The sequence below is a fragment of the Papio anubis genome, chromosome 15, assembly GCF_008728515.1.
Source record: "Papio anubis isolate 15944 chromosome 15, Panubis1.0, whole genome shotgun sequence".
In the NCBI taxonomy this organism is placed as follows: Eukaryota; Metazoa; Chordata; class Mammalia; order Primates; family Cercopithecidae; genus Papio; species Papio anubis.
The window spans coordinates 31,993,651-32,008,310 of NC_044990.1; the positions used below are offsets into that span (position 1 = coordinate 31,993,651).

Consider the following 14,660-nt stretch of genomic DNA (forward strand, 5'->3'; position numbering starts at 1 on the left):
AAAACATCACTTAGAAACATAAACCTCAAATACCTAAGTCCTTACTTCTCTTCCTTTATCATTCGCCAGCGCCTTTGAGAATTGGAGGGGAGTAAGGTAACTACTTGTAATGAAATGCACTTAAAGAGGGTAAAATGTTAGATTTCACTTTTGAGGCACAGTTGATAGAAGCATTATCCCCGGAGGGCTTATTCAATCAAGAGTCTGAGATGCTGAAGCAAGCAGAGATTAAGAGACGGGAAAAGGGTTTCATCAAGGCACATGCTGCGGCGAGAACTCCTGTTGGCTTCCCTTTGCTCTGGCTCTCTTAGAGCACACGCTTCTGTGGGGATCATGCTCATTCTCTCTGGTGAAGTTGTGCTACCCCACATGCCCTTAAGGTTCACTCTGGACACCTCGGCAAAGCCTGAAGTTTCCCTGCCCTCAGCCCCAGCCCACCTTGTCTTTCCCACCTCACTTCCATCACGTATACCCTATGTCGTATCCATCCCAAACTTTCCATCATTCTGCAGACTTTCTTGAACTTGTTGTCCCTTTCTATGTTTTTGTTCTTGATTTTTATATTTATTTATTTATTTATTTATTTATTTATTTATTTTTTAGATAGAGTCTTGCTCTGTCACCAGGCTGGAGTGCAGTGGTGCAATCTTGGCTCACTGCAACTTCCACCTCCTGGGTTCAAGCGATTCTCCTGCCTCAGCCTCCCAAGTAGCTGGGATTACAGGCACCCACCACGATGCCCAGCTAATTTTTGTATTTTTAGTAGAGATGGGGTTTCAACGTGTTGGTCAGGCTGGTCTCGAACTCCTGACCTCAAGTGATCCACCCACCTCGGCCTCCTAAACTTCTGGGATTACAGGTGTAAGCCACTGCACCTGGCTGTTGTGATATTCTTATCACATTAAATGACTCCTTTCAAATTTCATCATTTTTTTCCCATTTAATCTTCGTAGTAACTCTGTTTAGATCATTATTATCCAGTTTCTGTTCCTATAGCACTTTGCTTTCATTCTGTAGTTTTAACATTTCTACATTCCTCTCTGTATTCTGGTTGTGTTTCAATATCCCCTTTACCTTCAGACTGTAAGTTCCTTGAGAATAATGAATCTCTCTCTCTCTTTTTTTTGTTTTTTTGTTTTTTTGAGACAGAGTCTTGCTCTGTAGCCCAGGCTGGAGCGCAATGGCATGATCTCGGCTTACTGCAACCTCTGCCTCCTGGGTTCAAGCGATTCTCCTGCCTCAGCCTCCTGAGTAGCTGGGACTATAGGCGCCTGCCACCATGTCCAGCTAATTTTGTATTTTTAGTAGAGACGGGGTTTCACCATGTTGGCCAGGATAGTCTTGATCTCCTGACCTTGTGATTCACCTGCCTTGGCCTCCCAAAGTGCTGGGATTACAGATGTGAGCCACTGCACCCGGCCAGAGGACAATGAATCATTTTCACAATTTTTCTTTCAAAAAGTAGTACTCCCAAAGAACATTTATTGAGCACATGCTGATGAGTGCCAGGAAAACAAAGAGAAGGCATGTGTAGTCTCTGTTCTCATGGAGTTGATATTCCACTGGCAGGAGAATAACAATAGATGGGAAACATAGACAAACAAAGTAGTTACAAACTGTGATACATGCTATAAAGCAAGCACACAGGGCGATGGGATAAGAGAGTCTTGGGGACGGGGATATTTTATTAGATAGAGTATAGGAGCTAACTTCTTTGTAGTGGTGATCTGGGAGATGAGAAATGGCAGTGGAGCACTCCGAAGAGTGGCAACAATGTCCTAAGGCAGGCAGGAATTGTCAGAAGTCATTTTGTGGTAAGGGATAGACAGGTAGAAGATAGAGTTGGATATTTAGGCAGGTGCCAGATCATTCAGGACAAGAACAAAGAGTTTGGACTGTGTGGTGTTTTTTTTTTTTTTTCTTTTTTAGACAGAGTCTTGCTCTGTTGCCCAGGCTGGAGTGCAGTGGTGCAATCTCGCTCACTGTAACCTTTGCTTCCTGGGTTCGAACAATTCTCCCTCAGTCTCCCAAGTAGTTGGAATTACAGGTGCAGACTACCACGCCTGGCTAATTTTTGTATTTTTAGTAGAGACAGTGTTTCACGATACTGGCCAGGCTAGTTTCAAATTCCTGGCCTCAAGTGATCTGCTTGCCTCAGACTCCCAAAGTGCTGGAATTACAGGTGTGAGCCACCATGCCCAGCCCAGACTGTGCATAGTTGGAAGCCATTGCATGGTTTTAAGCAGGAATGTGATATTGTATATATATATATATAAAATACATAAACCTCTGCCTCCCGGGTTCAAGTGATTCTCCTGCCTCAGCCTCCTGACTAGCTGGGATTATAGGTGCACACCACCACTCCCGGCTAATTTTTGTATTTTTAGTAGGGATGGGGTTTCACCATGTTGGTCAGGCTGGTCTCGAACTCCTGACCTAGTGATTGGCCCACCTCGGCCTCCGAAAGTGCTGGGATTACAGGCATGAGCCACTGTGCCCAGTCAAATGATATGTATTTTTAAAGATAATATAGATAATTGTTGAATTAAACTATCAATTCATAAGAAGAGGGCTTATTTACTCTAATTGAATATTAATGGTCTTTGTTTCTTCATATGAAACATTTGAAGAACCTTCGAAGACTCTGTGAATAAAACCATTAAAAATAAAAGAATAGTTAATTCAAATTTTTCATGTTCTTTGTTTTGGTCAGTTAGTTTTAATTGTTTCATTTCTACTGATTTATGAACAAGGTTTGGCTAAACAACAATAATAAACAATCTTCTAGTATAAATAGAGCCCTGGAGAGTGGGGGGTGGTATCTGTTTGTGTGAGTGTGACACCCCTTTAATTGAATTCACAGAACACATTTAAAAACTAGTACAATAATTTGTCTTTGTAATAAAATCCCCTCCCTTCCCTTTATTTCTCTCTTCATTTGGGGTTATTCCTCATAAATTTACAAAATTCCTTTATTGTTCTAAATAGGAGTTTACACATACCTGGGAGTAATTAACTTTTTATAGATTTCTTTGTAGTGTGGGGTAACTTTCTGGCCTTTCTTCTATTTAGAATGAATGAATGAAATGATACTGGGTTTCCATAGAATAGTTTAAAGAAGGGGACAAGAAATGTGATGGGAATAACAACTTTTAGACCCAAATGGGGAAGAATCTTAAGAACAGACTTTCTGCTCGAAGAGATCCAAGTCTATTGCTCTTAGAAAAGTTTTCTGGTAATAATTCAACTTGGAATAATGCAGCAAGTTTATATTGGTAGCCACCTATTTGTAGCTGAAAAAACTGGAAATAGTTCACACAATGAAACCCAGCTACAAGGCAAACTGACATAAACCAAATGTTCCTGATAGATCCACCTACTCTTCACAAACAGAATGGGATCTGCAACAGTGGGAGTCTGGTCCATCTCTAATTTTATTCTGCCTTATTGGTACTCATCCTGATTAGATTGGAGATGGAGTAAATGTCTTAATTAACTTAAACATAGAACTACTCCAGGATATATTTCTAAGTTCAAGGTACTCTGGGAGAAAATAAGCTGTTTAATTTAACAAATGTGATTTATGGTGAAATTTATCATGAAATTAGATGAAATTTCTAAAATTTTTAAAAATAGTTTTCAGAATGGTAATTGCTGTAAGCGGTAAAATTATTATGTGCATATTAATAGCCTTTAAGCATTTTATGAAGTAATCCAGTAAAATTGACTTCTAGTCAGTCCCCACTATACTTGCTTTATTGGCAACATTTCATCTGTGGGTTGCTGTTGAGACATTTTTACTGTTTACCAGATGGGGTAAGATTTTACATAACTTAAAACATCTGCTCTCATTGCAGTCCAATATGATCATCTATTTATATTTTTGAATTATATTATTCATTTCCTTTTAAATGATCATGAAAATGTTTTCAGAAGGACAAGTTTACATGATATTTGTGAAAGACATTTAACTTTTCCCTCTCTTTTTTTCTTGTGTATCTGCTATTAGGATGAGCCATATTTTGAGTCATGAATATAGTGAAATATTTAGATACATCTCCTACTTATGAAGCATTTGATTTCCTAAATTAACTGTTGTTAATGTCACCTCTGCTTTCCCATACACACCTGTATATAATCATTTCACTGTAAATATAAAATACAGAAAGCCATTTTAGATCATGCCCAGGGTCTGATACACAAAATGTCTTCAAAAAATGCTGTAAGGATAATGCTGCTCCTTAAAAAACAGAAGAAGGAAAAGCTATACAAAATAAAAAAGGAAATAGAGTTATTTACTTGGGCTTTGAACTAGCTAATAGTGAAAATAACTATTGTGTAATTTACAAAGCACTTTTATATATAGTAGTGAAAAATTGGTTATAGATGTTACTATTGTTGTCCCATTTTATAGATGAGGAAACTAAAGCTGAAGGGCATTTAATGACTTACCTAAGGTCAGGGTGGTGCAATGGCACAATCTTGGCTTGTGCCAAGCTATTGGGGTTCAGACCACAGTCTCTTGCTCCAAGAACCTCATTTAATTCCAACATAGCCTAGTCTGAATTGTTGAATCCTTGAAAATCTCAGCTGGCAGCATACATGTTAATGATGCTGAGAGGTTAGAATGAGAAGTCTCCTTTTGTTTATGGTTGGAATATGGTGTGTAGAGCCTATTGCTTCTGTGGGCTTAGTTAATCTCTTCCTGGGTCACAACGTCTTTGAGGTGTACTAGGTTGAATTGTGTCTACTCAAACCTATCTGTAGTCCTAATGCAGTGCATTTGAATATAACCTTATCTGGAAATCATCTTTAAATGTAATTAAATTAAGGATCTTGAAATGAGATTATCCTGGACTTAGCTTGGGCCCTGACTCCAATGCAGAGTATCCTTATAAGAAATAAGAAAGGAGAAGGCACAGAGACACAGAGACCAGATAAAGATGGAGACAAAGATTGGAGTTATGCAGCTACAAGCCAAGGAACACCAAGACTTGCTGGCAACCACCAGAAGCCAGGAGAAAAACATGGAACGGATTCTCTCGCTGAGCCTCTAGAAGAAACCAAGCATGTCAACACCTTGATTTTGACTTTTTACTTCTGGTCTCCAGAACTGCGAGAAAATAAATTTTTGATTTTTAAGTGATGAACTGTGTGGTAGTTTCTTAAATGGTAGACATGGGAAACTAATACAGTTTGACTCTCTTCTAGAAATTGTGAAAATCATAATATATCAAAATCTGAATTTGGGCCATATTTGTTTGATATAGAAAATGAGAAAAAAGGCAAGATGACCAGAAGATACTGACAGAAAAAAATTTAAGAAGCAGCACCATTAGTGGAAGCCAACAAGCCTTTCCAGTGCTCCTGGAGAGCTGGTCCCAGGTACTATTTGTCTGTTTTATTTGATCTGCAGTTTGAGGAATAGGTATGAATGTGATTCAGAAGATTAGAAGTTTAGGACATCACTAATTAATTATGCCACCCTGGAATGTCACTTAAATCCTTCATAAAGTCAACTCATCTTGAAGCCTGTGGACCTGACATTGCCAGTCACCCAGCAGGGGACTACAGCTTAGTAGAAACAGGGCTTTGGAACCAAAACACCTTGGTGCAAATGTCACCTCTACCACTTACTATATATAAGCAGGTTTGTAAATCTCAACCTTGTTTCTATACCATAATGACCATAATACCTTCTTTAAGAGGTATTGAGTGGGTTAAATGGAATAATCTGTGTAAAACATATATATGTTTAACTTTTTTCCCAAATCTTTTAGGGCAAGTTTATCATCATGCCAACTCAATCCTAGAGTCCTAGTGACTGACTAGCAGGTTTCTCAATCTCTTTAAACATTTTTCATGTGTTAGATTTGTATCCTTTAAGGGCTTTCTGGTTCAGTATTTTCCATATCACCAGTGGATGAGAGATGTGTGTCATATTCTCTTTAGTTTGTTTTCAGAAAACAATAGGTTGAGTATGTGTATTTTCTTTCAAACTATACACTCATCACACCTCACACATTCCCCAGTTTGAAAAATCTCTGAACTAATCTTCTGACTGCAATACACAGGAAATGGTGCCCTAACATTGTCTGGAAAACATCAATGTCAGGCATTTCTCACTGGCTTTAGAGAAAAGCTTTTTAAATCAGACGGTTTTTAATATATACCTAAAATTACACATTTGTATAAATTTAGGCCTTCTTAAAAGTAATAGTATAAAATCAAACCAGGGACCCATAAATAATAAAAACACATAATACACCCTTAAAAGTCTGGATGAACTATTCTGTTCAGTTTCCATTGGTATTTTCCAGTTTAAATAAAACAAATTCAAGCAACCAACAAGTTCCAAAGTAACGAATTTTAATTTGCATCTCTCAGCCTGTGACGGGTAGTGAGCTATATCACCCGAATAGCACTTACGAAAACTCTTCTTTCTTTTCTCCTCTCGTTTCCATCACACACTCGAAGTTGCTCTGGAGGGCTTTTCTCTGCAACTCCCAGACTTACGGCATATTCCCCAACCCAGTGTCCTTCCTCCTACACTCTGTGTCTCCACACACTCCATTCCTTAACAAGGCTTGTTGACCTATCTCATCTCTAGCGGCACACACTTCCTTCTGATTGAAAGCAAGGAGGAAGGAGCGGGTTGACTTGGGCAATGTGACAAATCTCTTTTGTGGGTCAAAGGAGAGGCTGTGAACTTTGAGGTAAAAAGTAATTTTTATCCTGTCATAATTGTAATAACTTAGATTAACTTACAAATTAAAAGTACTTTCAGTTATATTATCATATTTTCTTGTAAAATATCGTATAACATTCTTACAATACATTATTATTATTTTCAGAGAAGCCTACTAACTAGATGGAAGGCAAGCAGCTGTGAGCTGTCTCTTTTAGCACCTGACCTTCCTGGCTTGGCTAAGGTAAGTGCAGAGACAAAACTTGAATCTAGGTCTTTGAACTCCTAGTCTTGTGTTTTCTGTCTGCCTGTCTCTGTTTCTGTCCCTTTGTCTATTGATCTATGCATGTATGTATGTATGTATGTATGTATCTATCTATCTATCTATCTATCATCTATCTATTATCTATCTAATCTATCTACCTATCTACATCATCTATCTACAGGTATCTGCCTGTATTCATCCATCTAATTTCATTGCCTCACTGTACCTGTTTGAATGATTGGATGTAACTCAAAGTCTGTGAGTTGACTCCAGGAGGAATAGTCATGTGGTGACATCCTCCCAACTGCACAGTGATGTGTGATAGGAGCCAGCCCTTATGGTACTGAAGCTGCCAGTACTTCCTGAAGGGTCATGCCAAGGAGAGGGAACTGTCAGAAGGGGGCACCAAACGGGGGGAAATAAGGCACTGAGACAATTTTATGAGGTGAATGTGCTATAAAACTTGAGTGTCACTTATTCCTAATTCCACCTTTCCTGAGCAATGCATCTGACCCAAATGAAATGCAATAAAAATAAAATGAAATAATTAATTCCCCAGTCCATAAGTGGAAATCAAAAGTCAGTGGAGAGGAAGCTTTCCAAGTCAAAAATACCATTCAAATATGAATAAATTATATCACATTGTTGTTATTAATTTATCATTCCATTCAAAGACCTCTTGGGTAGAAAAAGCAGAGGTTTAACATTCATAAACCTTTTTTGACAGTCAGTAGGGTCAGATTCTCATTCCGTGCTCATTGTAATTCTCCTCTCAGTTATCCTACTGAAAATTATTTTCAAAACACATGCTTTGTTACATGTGAATTAAATAGAACTGTAAGGTCTCTTTTCCCAGATTAGAGGTCACCAAACTTTTCCTGTAAAAGTTCAGATAGTAAACACTTTAGGTTTGAGGGATATATGGTTTCTGTCTCTACTACTAAACCGTCTGGGCAGCTGGAAAGCAGGAATGAACATAAATTATGTGCCTGTGTTCCAAACAATGTTATTTACAAAAGCAGGCAGTGGGATGGGTTTGGCTCACAGGCTGTGGTTTGTTGACCCCTTTTCTAGATTAAATGGAGAAGTCGGGAGATGGGGTGTGATCCCGGAAAATCTGTATTTTTGCTGAACTGACATGCAAGATAAAAATCTATGTGTTGCTGAACATAACCACATGAACCTATCCCTATTCATTAATATATGTATTAGTTCACTTTTCCTTCTATGTGGTTAAATAAATCTACTTACATTTTCATAGCACAGAAACAAAGGTACAGTTCTCTTGAAGGCTCAGCCTGCTCTATAGGTGAATGGAAACAATTGCAATTGGAAAAGCAAATATTCTCCTTACCAAAGTTTTAAAATCGAAAGTGAAAAAAAAAAAAACCACAAAAACTTCATTAGCAGTGAGAACTGCGCCTTGGATGCTTATTGGTTTTGAAAGCACCAAATAAGCGAAAAAAAATGAATGCATCAATCTTTCAGAATCAATGCATTTCTCTGGAAATAAAGTGAACTTTCCATTTCAACCCCATTCTCCCTTCATTCGCCATAGACACACCAGAAATCAGTGCTCCCTGAGTTAAACTGCATTACGGTACCAAGCAAAGATTCTTGGTACATAGATTCTTAGCAAAATGACAACCACACTACAAACCTTAGAAAATGTAACATCAGATCCATAAAGAAGCCTACTAACTAGATGGGAGGCAAGCAGCTGTGAGCTGTCTCTTTCAGCACCTGACCTCCTGAGATGCTTAATAAAATTGCCTACAAAGTATTACTCTCTCATCAGTGCCAAGAGGCATTTGTGGAGAGATAAATAAAGCTATTTTCCAAAATGGGGAATATTCTGGCATGCCTGTATTGAAATGACAGTTTCTTTATGGGATAGGAGATGGGCAGGAAAATGCAAGCCAGGTAGTTGCCCCTGTGCCCACTACTAGTAGAAGTTCTATAATGAGATTCCAAATTAGATTGCTGAACCTCAAAGACAAGGTGCTTCACATCTGTGAGATGTTCAGCTTGACTTTATAATGAGTTCACCGAGCAGAATGAACCACACTTGAAATCAAATACTTTGCATGCAGGATGAAATAAGTGGGGATCAATCATAGTCAGGGAAGTGGCAATTGCTCGGAATGTAATGACACACTGAAGGGGGAAAAATGAGAGCGTAAAATGGATCAGATGAAAGAGCCAGTTCATGACTAACACAAATGGGCAACATTTGTGCCAAGGCAGAGCTGCATGCATTAGCCTGTAGAGATGATATCTGAAGAGGGTGGGATGGTGAGAAGTATAAATGTTCACACTCTCTATCCAAAGACATCAACCTACTCAAGAAGCAGCCATAATCATCGCCATCTTAGGAAGCATTTTCTGAGAGTCTTATTCTCAGAGGCTTTGAACTGGTGACAGACTTTGGAAAAGCAAACATATTAGTCTTGGTAACAGGTTGTTTTTTGTTTGCATGCAGATTAGATTCTAGATGAAGCCGACATAACCCACCTACTGAGTATCAACAAATGCATGGCATAAGCCTTAGAGGTATCTTCTTCCCTGTAAGTAGCTGAAGGACTGCAAAAGCTCTCAGGAACCAGTATCTCTCCCTACACAGGCAGCTCACTTGCAGACTCCCTGAGAGAAGTATCGGCACAAAGGTCTGTAGGCTAGCATGACCATCACCCCAATAATCCAGGGTCTTTTATCTCAGCCACTCTGCTGTGATTAGTATACCTGCCATAGCTAGGGTTCCCCCAAGGTAGGGGTCAGCAGATGGAAATAATCATGGATGCCCCAGGTGTGATCCACCTCTCCTGTTTCAGAACCAATATCGTTACCTGTTTCAATGTCTAGCGGGGAAATGTCACTGGAGGCCTCATTAACAGCAGACAGTACAGAGAGTCATAGTCTAACTTCTGGCCTTTCTGCAGGATTTGAAGCTTATATTAAGGAAGGAAGAGAAAGAACAGGTGTCGTGACTTGTCTTTTTCTTTTTTCATACCGTAACTGTCACTCATAGGGTTCCAAGCAGAATGAAAAGAGCCAAAAGGAAGCCCAGCGAGTTGCCTGGCCTGGGAGGTCATGATGGTTTATTGCAGCCTTTGTTTTTACGAGAAAAGGACAGCAGGCCGGTGTCTCGCCCACCTTCCCTTTTAAGATACTCTTTTGACTTGACAGTCTTTTGGCTGTCAAAGTCCCATCCAAACCCCAGCAGGCTCCTGCCTGGGTCAGTGCTGGACATGGTCCCGCTGCTGGCTTCAGGCTGCCTTCTGGAATCCTCTGGAATGCTTTCTGGAAAGTCACGAGGGAGTAAGTGTGTGTGTTTCATCCTTTCTGTTCCTAGCTGAGTCTGCTAATGAAAGCTTTCTGCTTTGAGAGGAGAGAGAGGCTGCCCCATCCGGTGCTCTCCTGCCCCCTGGTAAGATTATAGTAATGGAGGGGAGATGCATTTAGGACAGCAGTCTCTAGCTGCTGCCATAGTTCTTTCTCTAACCTCACCCTGCAATGCAAAGTGTTCCCAGCTTGGCAATGGAATAGAACTAGGAATGACATGATGGAAGGGCTTCGGGGTCAAACAAAGCTGGGACACACAGTATAATGCAAAGTTAAACAATGAGGATGTGAGGGATGCGCCTATGAGAAAAGGTGCTTCCAAAACTATCTGATCTTATAACTTGTCCTCCAGCATCTCCCAAGAATATTATTGTAAGAAGAACATTAAGGGTTACGTAGAGGGAAGGATAATTGCTGTTTATTATATGTACATATAGGGGTACTAGATTAAAACACACATGTGCCTGCACATGCACATGCACACGCACACAGGCACTCACACACACACTGGACATTGCTCTCAAGGAGACAAGGAGACTGTGGTCTCTCATTAAGACAAGTATAAATTGATCAGGGGTCTTCAAGGGCAAACCATCAAGAGAGGTACTATTGTTCTGCTATTTGTCTTCCTCTCTCTTTCTTTTAAATTTACTCCTCTCCAATTCTTTGAATTTTTCCCCTTATTCTTAGAATCTCTTAGGAAAAATTCTGTGCACTTTTCTAAGCCAAATCTCATTTTGCTATTCTTGCCCATATTCTTATTCCTAAGGGAAATACATGGCTAGAATTCTTGTGTGTATGACTGATAAAGCCTTTAGAAAAAGAGATAATGAGGCAGAGACCAACAGAGATCAAAGAATCTCCAGCATAGACATAACACAACAGCTATGTCATCTCAAAAGAAGTCCTGTCATTAATATGCTGGGGATGGGAGTCCTTGTCTGAGTGGTCAGGCAGGCGGGCAGCATTTACTAAGAACCTGCAGTGATGCAGACAACTGTCCCAGTCACAGCAGGGAATTATGTGGGAACAAGGCACTCTAATAAAAATAAGAGGGACAGAACACAAAGTACTGAAAATACACAGAAAAAAAAAACTTATATTCAGAGACATGTGTAATCCTGTACATCACTATCTGAGTGTTAAGGATGTTGCTATGATGAAAGAAGGAACCAGGACCTACAGAGGATTGTCTGGCAAGCCCTTGAATACCAAGACACATTCACAACTAGTAGAAAAAAGACTAAACAGAGATGTTTGGTGGGCTGCAACAGTGAGGGTGCAAAGCAACAGGAAGACCTTACCGCTCTTAGCTTTTTCTGCTCAAACGCCTCTTGGGAGTTCCTATATATGTTCCATCTTAGCTTGGATGGCTGTTTTGGCAAACTAAGCCCCATTTCCTGTCCATGAATCACAGAAAACTTGAAGCCTTAGGAAACATAATTTGTCTTCATGTAACCACAGGTGCATCACCATGTCTTCCATCTCAGAAAGTGATTTCTGAATGAAGAATTTGACGTCTCTTAGCTAACATATGTCCCAAAAAGATCAGACCAGTATGTCACTATCTTCTCTGGCCCTTTCAACATTGCTAGGCAGTTAAAATGCCATATGGTAGATGACAAATAAAAGCCATAGCCAACGAAGTCTCTCAAAGCAACTGTCTCAGATGTTTCCCCATTTCTGTGTGATGTCTTGTGCTTGCCATCATCTTCCTAGCTCTGCAGTCCCGTTGTAATCCTTGCTTCTGGCCTGTTTCTCTTTGGCAAACCTTGGGACTACTTCAAGATATTAGAGAACAGATCCTCAGTTTGTGGTCCTGGTTCCTTGGTTTCCATGTGTCCAGTGGATGTGGGGGCTGGGCGTGGCATCATGGTTGGCCTAATCACTTTTCCTCTCTCTGCTTTCACCCTCTGCCTCCTTCACCTCCCCACTTCGCCCTCTACCTCTTTTACATCCCGTCCTTCCTTGCCATTCTTCCTGCCCGCCTATACACATCACTAGGGGAGCATTCTGGTACAGATGTCTCAGTGATTAAAGTTCTCATACTGATTGAGGAAAGAGTACGACTAAAATAATTTCCCTGAAGTGATGAAGTAATTTTTATAAAGTTAAAATAGTGATAGAATGGAAGTGGACGAATCTAGGAGAGTTCATTGCCAATTAATTACTCCAGTAATCTTCAACTGAGAGTGAATTTTGCCCCACTCCCCAGGCTACATTTGGCAATATCTGACGACACTGATTTTCACAACTGTGCTGGGTGAGGGTAGGGGGTTTGCTACCTGCAGCAATTATTATGGGCTAGGGATGGCCCTAAATATACTTCAGTACACAGGACTTCTCAAGCCTAAAATATTAATTGTAGCTTTGTAGAGAAATACTGAGTTATCTTAATTATAACAAAGTCATATTGTTTACAAATGGTAATTTAGTTTATCTAGGAAGAAAAGGATACGTTTTCCGTAGCTAGGCAAATGGATGTAATTTTCTATGGAACAAATTTTTATCTTTGGCTCCTTCTCTTACTCTGTTTCCACTAATTGATCTATGCCAGAGATCACCAAACTTTTTCTGTTCCAGATAGTAAATGTTTTAGCCTTTGTAGGGCTAAGAGGCAAAATTGAGGATACTTATGTCTTGAGAGAGAAAACGCCTGCTGTTTCCCACTATGTTTGCCTGGAATGGACAGTCCCTCAGTGGTGGGCAAACTTCACATGCAGTTGTGTTTCAGTGGAGATATTCTCTGGAGGAAGAGGAACTGATTCCAGGGGCTGGCATCTGGTGGTGAGGTGACTCCTGGACTGAGATTCTACCACTCAGTGCTGACAGTGAAGTCCCTAACGTTCAGGTGTCAGAGAGTGCTGGTCCTGTGTAGCAACAAGACTCAGCTGCCAGCTAGAGGGCAGGTGCTGCTGTGGATCAGGACACAGGGCAGATGCCCTATGCACCTCATAATGCTAGCTGGTTCATGCGGTGCCCATGGGCTCTAGAGAAACAGGAGAATTTGGTTCCTGGGCTGCAGTTTGGTGTATTCCCCAACCCCTGATTCTGTATTGTCTGTTTCACCATCTTCCTTTTTCTCCAAGAGGATTATTTAATCTCAGTCTGAAGGAACTTTCTCAAACTTCAAATGTTTTTGAAGTTTGTAGCAACAGTAGAATTTGACTTATTATAGCAACAATATAATTTATTTTGAACATGGAGAAAAATCATATTTAAGGGTTACTTTCTCTAAGTGCAATTAGCCTTGTTCAGGTCTACCATATAAATATAGCTTTGACTAACCTTCGGGGGGCACTTTGAATCCATTTAAAAACATCTGCATCCAGATGGCCTACTACTTAAAAAAAAAAAAAAAGCAAACATAACAAAAACAAAAAACTTGAGGCTATTAGGCATGAGCTCTTCTTCATCCACTAAACCTACAAACTTACAGTCCAAAATATTGTTCTGATTTTATTGGCAGAATGGTTATTAGAGTTAGTCTAACTAAGTTAAGCACTTCATATATTTTATATAAAACAAAAGGAGGTAATTACTAGAAAACAGCCAAAAACCATTCTCACCTCCTTTCTCTATTCTTGGAGAAAGAGTTACATTCTCTTTTGTATGCTTCTTTGTTCAAGCCTATTCCTTCACCTGTGTGCTTGGTCTATCTATTTTTAATCTCCTTAGAAATAAACCCTTTAACAATCTTCCCACTGATGTCTACCAAAATTTGCCAGAAACGTCATTCCAAATGATGAATATTTTGGAAGCACTCTTATTGTACTTGAGAAAAACACACTAATGCTTGCTATCACTGCTATATAGCACTCTAGTGGAGGTTCCAGAGGATGCAATAACACAATGAAAAAAATCTATTTGCTGGTTGTATTAGATGGGGTTCTTCAGAGAGAATCAGTAGGACAGACATAGATATAGACAGGGGGATTTATTAGGGGAACTGGCTCACATGATTATGGTGTCTGAGAGGTCCCACAAAAGGCCATCTGCAAGCTGGTGTCCTGGAATGCTGGTAGCATGCATCAGTCCAACTCTGAATACCTCGGAACCAGGAAAGCTTATGGAATAACTCTCAGTCAGAGGCCAAAGGCCTGAGAACCAGGGGAGGACACTGGTATAAGTCCTGGAATCCAAAGGCCAAAGATCCTGGAGTTGTGATGTGCAAGGTCTGGAGAAGAAGAGTGTCCCAGACCCAAGAAAGAGAGAAAATCATCCTTCGTCTGCCTTTTTGATTCCATCCAGCCCACAACTGATTGGATTGTGCTCACCCACATTAAGGGTGGATCTTCTTCACTCGGTCTACTGACTCACACGGCAATCTCCTCTAGAAACACCCTCACAGTCAATCCCAGAAGT

At 40.0% G+C, this 14,660-nt stretch overlaps 1 pseudogene; it reads left to right on the forward strand.

Annotated features, from left to right (window-relative positions):
- The window catches only part of LOC103879268, a 346,426-nt pseudogene that overhangs the window by 265,726 nt on the left and 66,040 nt on the right, over nucleotides 1-14,660 (forward strand).